Source organism: Medicago sativa, chromosome 6 (genome assembly GCF_051527215.1).
Source record: "Medicago sativa cultivar Bolivia chromosome 6, Bolivia_mono, whole genome shotgun sequence".
In the NCBI taxonomy this organism is placed as follows: Eukaryota; Viridiplantae; Streptophyta; class Magnoliopsida; order Fabales; family Fabaceae; genus Medicago; species Medicago sativa.
This window is the reverse complement of record NC_140754.1, coordinates 47,864,843-47,876,242: the sequence shown is the minus strand read 5'-3', so window position 1 is coordinate 47,876,242 and position 11,400 is coordinate 47,864,843. Positions and strand designations below refer to the sequence as shown.

General features: G+C 36.1%; 2 pseudogenes across 1 annotated transcript; one reads left to right on the top strand and one right to left on the bottom strand.

Annotated features, from left to right (window-relative positions):
- Positions 1 to 2,391: 2,391 nt before the first annotated feature.
- On the bottom strand, positions 2,392 to 5,191 carry LOC146915516 (uncharacterized; annotated as a pseudogene). Its single transcript, XR_015014635.1, has 4 exons — positions 5,055 to 5,191; positions 4,550 to 4,876; positions 4,188 to 4,438; positions 2,392 to 4,061 (listed from the first exon to the last, which is right to left on the bottom strand). The product of XR_015014635.1 is annotated as an uncharacterized LOC146915516 (transcript).
- A 1,009-nt stretch (positions 5,192 to 6,200) lies between these two features.
- Positions 6,201 to 9,104, top strand: LOC146915515 (PKS-NRPS hybrid synthetase cheA-like; annotated as a pseudogene).
- The last annotated feature ends 2,296 nt before the right edge of the window (positions 9,105 to 11,400 follow it).

The following is an 11,400-nucleotide window of genomic DNA, read 5'->3' as shown; positions in this document are numbered from 1 at the left end:
AACATGTCCCTCGATGTCCCTTTATGCGAAACATGATATGTGAACCTATTTGGTTTGAAATTCGGTAAAATGGAAGTATTGAAATGACCCTTGTCGCGAAAATGAAATGTTAGCCTATGTGGTTAGAAGTTTGATAAATAGTGAACTTATCCCTTGATGTCCCTTGATGCGAAACATGATATGTGAACCTATTTGGTTTTATATTCTTAAAAATGAAAGTATTGGAATGACTTTGTCGCGAAAATGAGATTTTAGTCTATATGGTTAGAAGTTTGATAAAGGTTGAACTTGTCCCTCGATCTCCCTTGATACAAAACATGATATGTGAACCTATTTGGTTTTGTATTCAGCAAAATGAAATTATTTGAATGACCATTGTCCCAAAAATGAGATTTTAGCCTATATGGTTGAAAGTTTGATAAATATTAATGTTGAATTTGTCCCTCGATGTCCTTTATTGCGTAACATAATATTTGAACCAATTTCGTTTTAAATTTGGTAAATAGAAAGTAATGAGATGACCCTTATCGCGAAAACGAGATTTTAGCTTATATTGTTACATGTTTGTTAAATATGAAGGTTGAACATGTCCTTCGATGTCCCTTGATGCGAAACATGATATGTGAACCTATTTGGTTTGAAATTCGGTAAAATGAAAGTATTGAAATGACCCTTGTCGCGAAAATGAAATGTTAGCCTATGTGGTTAGAAGTTTGATAAACAGTGAACTTGTCCCTCGATGTCCCTTGATGCGAAACATGATATGTGAACCTATTTGGTTTTACATTCGGAAGAATGAAAGTATTGGAATGACTTTGTCGCGAAAATGAGATTTTAGCCTATATGATTAGAAGTTTGATAAAGGTTGAACTTGTCCCTCGATCTCCCTTGATACGAAACATGATATGTGAACCTATTTGGTTTTGTATTCGGCAAAATGAAATTATTTGAATGACCATTGTCCCAAAAATGAGATTTTAGCCTATATGGTTAAAAGATTGATAAATATTAATGTTGAATTTGTCCCTCGATGTCCTTTATTGCGTAACATAATATTTAAACCAATTTCGTTTTAAATTTGGTAAATAGAAAGTAATGAGATGACCCTTATCGCGAAAACGAGAGTTTAGCTTATATTGTTACATGTTTGTTAAATATGAATGTTGAACATGTCACAAAAGTAAAAATTCTTAGGTGGAAAACATTCAGATGGATATATAGATGGAACAAAATAAATTTATTCAGATTTGACAATATAAATTTGGATTAAAACTATGAGTATCAAAAAGTTTCCATCTAAAAAGTGAATTTAGATGGACCAAACAAATAGTATTTAAGAATAATTTGTATTATTACATGCGACATAACTTTGGGAATTTATATATGGCATGACCTTTCAAACTAAAATTACTGTTAACCGTAGAGTTATTTGGAAAAACCATGTAATTTGCAACGTTGTTACTTTTCTTAAACCAGGCCTACAATACATTTTTGGCAAGTGGGTCACTTCAAGAGAAGAAAGCTTGGCACCCTGTGGAAAAAATCTTAGCAATATCTTCCTAATAGTTGGCTTATAACAAGGTTACAAGGATACTAATCCCAACTCACTATCTTATTTCAAGGTCTTTTGATTTTGGGGAGGGTGATAAAGATACTTATAATTCTGGTCATGCCTTCTGAAATGATCAGCTCATTTACACCAGCAAGTGATGTGTTTCTGCTTTCATTACTGGCCACTCCCACTTCAATAAGATAGCATGATTCTAATAATCTACACCAATGAAAAACAACACCTATAGGATATTCAAAAAAATTTAAAACTATATCTTTTGCCTCATTTCCATTACATTAAATGTCCATGCCTCTGCATCATTCATAGGGTTTTGCAGGCAGGGTACATATTTAAATTACTTGCTCCTTTAATTTTTCCCTCTTGTCTGAACAATATCTTTGCATTCAACCTATTAAGTACCTAAATGGCATGACACAAAGGTTGCAGTGAAGCCACCTCAACTACCAACATATTTGTTTAAGTGTGTACAATTTGTTTCATACCGCTCAACCAGATTGTTTGATGAAAGACCTTGAAGATTGTTTGATACTACTTCTCAATTCTATAACTCCATAAAACTGTATCGCTCAAGTTATAAAACTGTACTGGGAAGGCAATGAAATTGTCTCAGGTAATAGAAGCTAAAATATCTCATTTAACGGTAATTTATTTACTGTGATACATTTTTTATCTGATGTAGCTGCTAGCTAATTACTCTGGTTTAGCAGCATCCAATTTCATGTCTCGGATAATTTTCACAGTATACAGATAACAAAGATTGCTGTTTATTAGAGTATTCCTTTATTTAAAAATAAAATAAAATAAAAACGATATGAATATTTCATGGACCATCAAGTCTAAGATTTGTATAATAAAAGTAATAGAATAATAACTGGACTAACCAACTATGTTAGTATAAATACTCATTTTGTTGAGAACTGTAACCAATTTTCCCATTTGATCAACTACAGAACAGAATATGAAATCTAAACCTTACCAAAGAAATTTACAAAAAAGGTCATTTTAAAGCTTACCCATCAAAAGTTGGATACACCATTACTTGCTTTACAAACAAGGTCATTTTAAAGCAGCCTTCCCATGATAATTGGATCTTTAATCATGTTTTGTTTCTCAAAGCTTTGAACACGCTTGGAGTGTAATTAAGCTGGTAATTTACGAGTACTGAGCCAAATATTTTGAACTTCTTAGCACTACCTAGAGCTACCTCTGCATCTGCACGCTTCTTAAAGACCACTCTTGCACGGCTGTTTACTATGTCAACTTCTGTTTCAGATTCCTTTAGTCCTCCAAAACGCCTAAACATTTTGTTAACGTTTGTTTCTGAGGAAACAGATTTGAACTCGGCGAAGTTCATAACAAGCTCAGCAGGAGCATTCTCATTTATATAACCAGGAGGTTTGTTAGGAGTCTCAGCATGATTGCTTTTAGAATTTTATTCCCAGGAATAGGGCCCACGATTAACTTGGGCTGGCTTTGGTGGCTTAGCAGCGACAAGTTGTTCGTTCTTTTTCTAGTTTTTCAGCAATGGTTGTTGCACTGGTTTCTCTTCATTGCCATTGTCAATGACCCAGTCTGTACAATGCAAGTCACTCAAATGCTCAAATGTAACAAATCCAGTTCCAGCTATGGGTGGTTTCTTCTTCCTCATGGTGCCAAGTTCATCCGTACGTGAAATCTCTTTCCAATCGGCACTCACAATTACAGAATTCTTGAAATCAGAGAAGAAGCTGCCTATGCCATTGAGAAAAGTATGTTCTCCATGGGGTTTTTGTGCCAAACACTGAAGTGAAGATAACATATCAACTAGAGACGAATATTCTGTTGTGTTCTCGTCATGCTCAACAGTTTTAGGAGAAACATCCAATCTATTCTCAAGAAAAACACCAATGTCTACATCTGTCTTCTGAGTGAGTTGACTATCAGCCCTACGAATACAGTCACCAATTGTAAACGATGAATTTGTGGTATTTGAAACTTCTGCAACAGAAATTGTTTTTTTCCCAGTTTGCATTTTGAAGTCATCATCAAAGTGATCGAAGGTGCTCCTTTTCTTGGAATGTTCAGGTGAAACCAGATGAACTGGAGTCCAACAATCACCGTCTGGAGAATCCAGAGAACCATTCATTGGGTCTGACATCCCTTTTTCCTTCTTTGCTGGATGCATAGTATCCTTGAAATTATATTTACGCTTTTGATGCGCTGCTTTGATTATTTAAATTTCTAGGACCAGCTTGATCAACTGTATTAACAACAGGAGTTGCATACTCAATAACTTCCAACAAATCTTGTTCCTCGTCAACAAAAAATGAATTGTCCTTGTCAATGCATTCTTGCTCTTCAACCTTTTGCCTCATATTTGACTCCTCGTTGAGTTTTTCCTTTCCATCATGCAACAGTACGTGGCTCCCTTTCTCAGTAATTTGAGTGCCTTCTTCTACAATTGCATTAGCATGAAAATTTTCCTCGCCCTCAATAGATACCAGCAATCCTGCACCAACAGAACTACAAGCATCACTATCTAGAAACTAAACGAGATTCTCATTTACTACAATTTCAATTTCAACTACTAATTAAGCTGGAAAAAAAACACCAATGAGATCAGCAGATATCTTACCTTTAACCTCGACAGTTCGATTCATTGTTCGACTTCTTTCTGTTCCTTGTTGATCTTCAACATCAATTTCCATCCCCTCACGTACATCAGATTGTTCAGTATTCAAAGAAGAAACACCCTCACATCCTTGTCAGCTATTACTTGCTCCATTGCATTACACTTTTCAACTTCAGTTCCACAGACAACTTCATGTACAATACTTGCTCTGCCATCAACTTTATCGTTCACAATTGGCATATTCAATATTGAATCTATCATTTCCATGATATCAACAACAATATTAGAGTTGGCATCAAATTTATCATTCCCAAAATTTGACATTTCCTCAATATCAACAATACTGGAGTTGCGGTCAACTTTACCGTCATTCCAATTCGTGTATAGTATTGAATCAATCGATTTCAAAATGTCAGCAAACAGTGATGTCCCCGAGTGACCTGCGGCCCCAGCAGCATCCTCCATAGTCCAAGAGTCAGTGCCAACTATTGATTGATACCTCGCTTCCCTTTCCGAAACCACTCTATCAAACTTAACTGCGGCATTCTCAATCCCAGCTTCTCCACTCAAATCCTCAACTATCTGACCACCACATTCCACAGACTCGTCTACGGTTTCACCAACAACTGTGGACATATACCTCTTTTCTACTTCTTCCATGAATATATATACCTCTAAAACTTTCTTTATATCTAACAAAAATCAAAACATCGAACTTTCAATAAAACATTCGATTTTCTTTGACCAAGCTCAAATTCAAATTAAATCTAAAGAGACCCTAATGCAATAGTTTGAATCTAACTAACAGATAAAACAAACGTAGAAACAATAAAAAAACGAAAGTGAAAAGAAATAGAGTAATGTAGTTACCAGGTAGGTTGAGTGGAAGTTCATTTCACAGAGGATTGCAGTTTGCGATGAAAGATTGTGAATGAGTGATGAAAGGGATACGAGGTTTCAGTGGTTACTAATAAGTTCGTACCCTACACACAAGCGATTTATCAAATCCCTAAAATATTACTACTACTATTTTTTTTTAATTAGATTATTCCATCGAATCAGTTTTTTATTTTGAAGGGAAATGGTCAATAGTTATGTTAGTGCTGACTTGGACCATGATATATCCATTAATTTTAGAAAATTGTTTTTTTGAAATTGATAAATTCACATTGACACATGTAAATTACGTTAGGGTCTCCATCGGTAGTTAACTATCATTGGAAATTGCTGCTGGCATCAGCGGTAGTTAACTGTCATTGCTTTTTTCCCCCAAAACCGCTTTTTCCCCCCAAAACCAGAAAACTCCTACCTCCTATTCACTCATCACCTTACCTCGCCATTACCATATCTCAAAAAATCTACATTACAAAATTTTTGTGTCAAAATCATGGTTCCAAATCATTGTTGATCGATTGATAGGACGTTTCTACACACAATATGCATCAAAGAACATGTATTGCAAGTTTTAACTCGTTTACATTTGATTGATTTTTGCTGTTTTTTTGTACTGTCACGAACTGCAACGGCAGTTAACTACCACTGGGAGTCAACGGCTGTTAACTGCCGCTGGACACTTAAGAGAAAATTTCAAAACTTCATTTGGCAATGATACTACCTAAAAAAAAAAATTCAAATTTTTTTCTCTTTTGTTTTTTTGGTTTGTTTATGTTATTATATGATATTAGATACATGTTTATTGATTATTGGCTTAATTGCAGTTTTAGGCCCCTAACTTTCCCAAAGTTGCGATTTTGGCCCCCTAAGAAAAAAACTACAAAACCGCCCTCTAAGTTTTGCAACTGTGGCAGTTTTGGCCCCCAAGGCCAATTTTGACTCGGTCTACGCTGACGTGGCACCCTAAGTGAGGTGCCATGTGTCTTTTTTTTTTTGCCTTGGGGGGCCAAAACTGCTACAGTTGCAAAACTTAGGGGGCGGTTTTGTAGTTTTTTTTTAGGGGGCTAAAACTGCAATTAAGCCTTGATTATTTTAGCAATTATATGTTGTTTATTTATAGATATGGTTCAGAATGCGGGTGATGATCCGGGTGATCGAAACCCAAGTGTTGTCGATTCAGTTAAGGTTGAAGCTTCCATTAAGGTCGAAGCTTCCGTGAAGGTTGAAGCTTCCGTTAAAGTTGAGGTTTCAAACGTCAATTCCGATGTGTGGAAACTTCTTGACAATGAAGTGGACACAGTTCATTTTTTTTTTACCTGAGATACATGGAAAGATAAAAACGAATTGCTCGGTTGGGTTCGTCGACAAGCAAATAGGGCTGAATTTACGGTTATCATTAGAAGATCTTGTGAAGGTAGAAATGCTGTGTTGGAGTTGGTTTGTGAACGGAGTGGCGAGCACAAAGTACCGAAGACAAAAGTGAAGCATGAAGCAACGGGATCAAGAAAATGTGGGTGTTTGTTCAAGGTGCGTGGATATGTCGTCAGGGAAGACAGTTCTTGGAAATTGGCTATTCTTAATGCCGTTCACAACCATGAGATGGTGCCATATGTAGCAGGGAACCTTCTTGCCGGAAGATTAATGGAGGACGACAAGAAGATTGTACATGACTTGACCAATTCTTTGGTGAAACCAAAAAATATTGAAAAATTTGAAGAAGAAAAGGAAAGAGTCCATGACAAATATCAAGCAAGTCTACAATGAACGTCATAAGTTCAAAAAGGCAAAAAGGGGTGACTTGACGGAGATGCAATTTCTAATCTCAAAGTTGGAAGAGAATGGATATGTTTATTACGTAAGAGAAAAAAGGAAAGTCAAACCGTTCAAGACATATTTTGGACTCATCCAACATCGGTAAAGTTGTTTGACAATTTTTCGACTGTTTTGATAATGGATTCCACGCACAAAACCAACTTGTATAGGATGTCATTGTTTGAAATAGTTGGAGTCACCTCAACCTATTTGACATATTCGGTTGGTTTTGCATTTATGACATCGGAGAAGGAGAATAACTTTAATTGGGCTTTGCAAATGTTGCTTAAACTTCTTGGACCAAATAGTGATATGCCTAAGGTGGTAGTGACCAACAGGGACACGGGTATGATGAAAGTCGTAGCAAATGTTCTCCCTGATAGTAGTGCAATACTTTGTTATTTCCATGTTTGCAAAAATGTTAGATCAAGAATCATCACCGATTGTAAAGTTAAACAAAATGTTGTTGTGGTGGATGGGAAAAAGAAGATTGTCGACGAGGAGAAGCATAGTAAGTTAGTTGATACCATATTTGATGCATGGGAAAAATTTGTTGAATCTCCTACTCAAGAGTTATATGCGGGTAATCTATTGGAATTCCAAGATGCTTGTAAGGATTATCCAAAGTTTCTTCACTATGTTGAAACTACCATTTTGAAGCCTTTTAAGGACAAATTAGTGAGGGCATGGATGGACCTTGTGTTACATCTTGGGTACAGGACCACAAACAGAGTTGAAGGAGCTCAAGGTGTGGTGAAGGAATATTTGTCCACCTCCAAAGGTGATTTGGGTACTTGTTGGGAAAAAATAGATGAGATGTTGGCAAACTGGTTTGGGGAGATACAATCATCATTTGGTAGGAGCGTTATGGTCTTGGAACATCGATACAAAGATGTCACTTTGTACTCCGGGTTGGGGGGTCACGTTTCTAGACAAGCCATGAACTTTATTTTTGTGGAAAAAGACCGTGCTAGGAAAACCTTGTGCATGAAGAAGAAAACTTGCGGTTGTGTTCAAAGGATGTCGTATGGCCTACCTTGTGCATGCTTCATTGCTATGAAAATTCGTCACAACAAGCCCATTCGATTGGATGAGATACACCCGCATTGGCATAAGTTGTATATGGGTGAAGAAGAAAGTAATGAAGATTTGTTTTCGGTCGCAGAAGAATGGCGTGGTATCCAAGAACGTCTCGAAAGAGTTCCGTTCCAAATGAAACTAGAAATCAAAGAAGGTTTGCGGTTGTTAGCGTTTTCGGATACCACAATGTTGTCACCACCTCCAAGAAAGGTGGCAACCAAAGGAGCTTCCAAAAAAAATCAAAACTACACCAAAAACGACACGTAGGATTCCATCTTCATAGGAGACTATTGATTCTCAATATCCGGAAAGTCAATCTTCACCACGAAAAAAATCTTCACAACCTAAAAGAAAAGGTGCTCGCATTGGCATTTCTCCGGTTCCGGTTCCTAAGCCTAGCTTGGTTTCAAGAAATTATGATCCATCGAGTCCTATGTATTACATGCCAAAATTCATGAGACCATACATTGAGGGAATTGTGGATGTTATTGGCGATGGACATTGTGGGTTTAGGCTATAGCCGAATCCGTGGGTTTGACGGAAGAAAGTCATGTTATGGTGCGGAGAGCACTTATTAAAGAGTTGAAAGAGCATAGGAACAAATACATCGAGATATATGCGAGCGAGCGCCGTTACAACTACATCTTGGATGGATTGCATCCTCCCAAAAATGCTAGTAGTTTTGCACCTCCCGACAAATGGTTGACATTGCCGAATATGGGACACATCGTTGCATCTTGTTTCATTAGGCCAGTATTAGAGATGACTACCCTTGATATTGGAGTCTCAGAGACTTTTTTCCCACTTAGAGGTAGGCCTCCGGTTAACCCGAAAAGCAACATGATTTGCCTTGGTCTAATCCCAAATCATTTTGTCCTTCTTTCGTTGAAAGATGGTTGCCCACTACCTCCATCATCTACAGAGTGGAAGTTACACAAGAGCGAAGAGGCGGCAACATGGGAGGATGAATTTTTGGATCAACACGATCATTTTCGAGCACTCATGGAGATTGAGCTACGAGAGACACCGGTTCCACCAAAAAAATCAACAAATCAAGACAATCCAATTTTGTTGAATGACACTCCGGTTAAAGCAAACGAAGACTTTGAAGATGTGTTTGGAACATTTAGATGATTTAATTTCATTAGGTGAAATATGACACTTTTTAGTCGGTGTTCATCCGTCTTTTGGTCGATATGCGTCGACGTATTTTTTGGGATATATAATGTAATGACCAATTTTTTTGGATAATATGTAATTAACCTTTAATGAATTATATACATATATATATATATATATATATATAAATATATTTGAGTTTTGCATTTATTATAAATTAATGTACTTTACGTGTAATGTGTTGCATATTGTGGAAATTTGACGAATTTCAAACAATTGTGAAACGTTAAAGCATTATCGATTTTGTGTAATGTTACCGACTAATTGATAAACTGTGAAATGTTGATGTTTGTGATTGCTGGATGTTGTTGTTTTGGTTTCATTTCATGCGGAATTGCCGTTTGAAATTACAGGTACAAACAGGCCAAAATGGCTTGCAGATTGCATTGGTTCTATTTATTGGTGTGAACGGCAGTTAACTGCCGCTAGAGCCAGCGGCAGTTGACTGTTGTCAGTTACTTGAGCGGCAGTTAACTGCCGTTGGGGGCTTTTAGATAATTTATATGTGTCATTGTGAACTTTTGTATATCAGAAAAGCAATTTTCTTAATTTTACACAACATCATACACCTAATATAAAAAGTTCATAAACTAATTAACCTTTTGTAAATGGATCATGAACGGTTGTCATGAGCACTCAGTTATTAGGGACATCATATTTTATATGTAGAGACAGAGGCGGAGTCACGTGAGAATATGGGATGGTCATGGCCTACCCATTAATTTGTGGAAATTACTATATTACTCTTAAGCTAACTTGAATATTACGAACATGCACTCTCATTTGTTTCTCCTGGACGCATCTTCTTTTCTCTTTGGCGACAAACAGTGAACATGACTGTGAACTAGGGTCGGACCTTGGGGTGTGCAAAGAGCTCAATGGAGCTGGGTCTCCCTAAGGTATGGGCCTCCAAAAAAATTATAGCCCAATAGTACTACTAAGTACCACCCCACTAAAAAAAATTGATTCTCTTTCTCTCTGATACCACGCGTTCCATCATCACCACTCCATCGGACTTTCCTTTTCTTCTTCCCCGATTTGATTTACTTTTCCTCTTCTATTGTCTTGTTTTAGGACTATTAGAATTGGGTCTTCTTGCTTTTAGTGTTAGGTGGGTATTTTTTTTAGGGTGGTTTGAGGTTCCTCATGTATACGGTAGTGATTTTCACCTTTGGATGTATCACATATATACGACACCTTGTATTTATCTTTTAAAAAATTTAAATAGAACAATATTCTTTAAAAAAATACGTTTTTATTTTATTACGGACCTCTTTTCACTTACAGAGCCGAGCCTCCGGATTCGTAAGAATGACCCTGCAGTGAACCTTCATCACCCACCGTCATTCACGCTGCGACCGGCAACACCTCCATCTCTAACCCTCGGTCGAACTCGAATCCTCCATCTCCTCTCTCTGTATCGATCTCTCATCTCTAATTCTTTATTTGTCTCAATCTCTCCACAAACCTTAAATGAATAATTGTAAGTGTATCTCTGATAGTACATCTATTTAGTAATAGTGATGATATTACTTCAATTTTCTTTTGTTTGTTAATGAATTTGATTTTTGATTTGGTTTTCAACTTTAATTTTCCCATAAGTCTAATCAAACTGAAACTGATTATTCATTATGATGTGAATAAGATATCTTTATGAGGATTTAAAATGTAACAAAAGATTACTCGGAGCTGATCATATAAAGGTCCCTCTCATTCTTAACATGAAGAAGTAATTTTAAAAGTTGCTATTTAATGTGATTTATGTAACATCCTGATTTTTAGGATATTATTATTATTATTATTATTATTATTATTATTATTATTATTATTATTATTAATTATTTATTAATTTATTTGATGTGTTTTAATTGTTGAGTTAATTGGGTTTTATTAGAGATTTGACGAATTAAGGGTATTTTGGTAATTTGAGAGTGGAGGGCATTTTAGTAATTTAGAAGTAGAAGAATATTTAATGTGGTTAGTAGTAATTTTTGGGAATTAATAGAAAAGAAGTAAATAGTAATAAGGAGGTTTAAGTGGAGAAAAATGAGTAGTGTTATTTTCATGAGTAAGAATAATGACTAAGTTCAATAGGAGTTAAGTGAAACAAGCCCAATTGGTGTGGATATATAAGAGTGTTAGTAGTCACAAATTAGGATTGATAAATCATTTGGTAAGTTTACACATAGAGGCAAGAGAGAAAGAGAAAGAATTTATAAAGGGAAAAAGAGGAGCAAGCTTGAAGGACTAA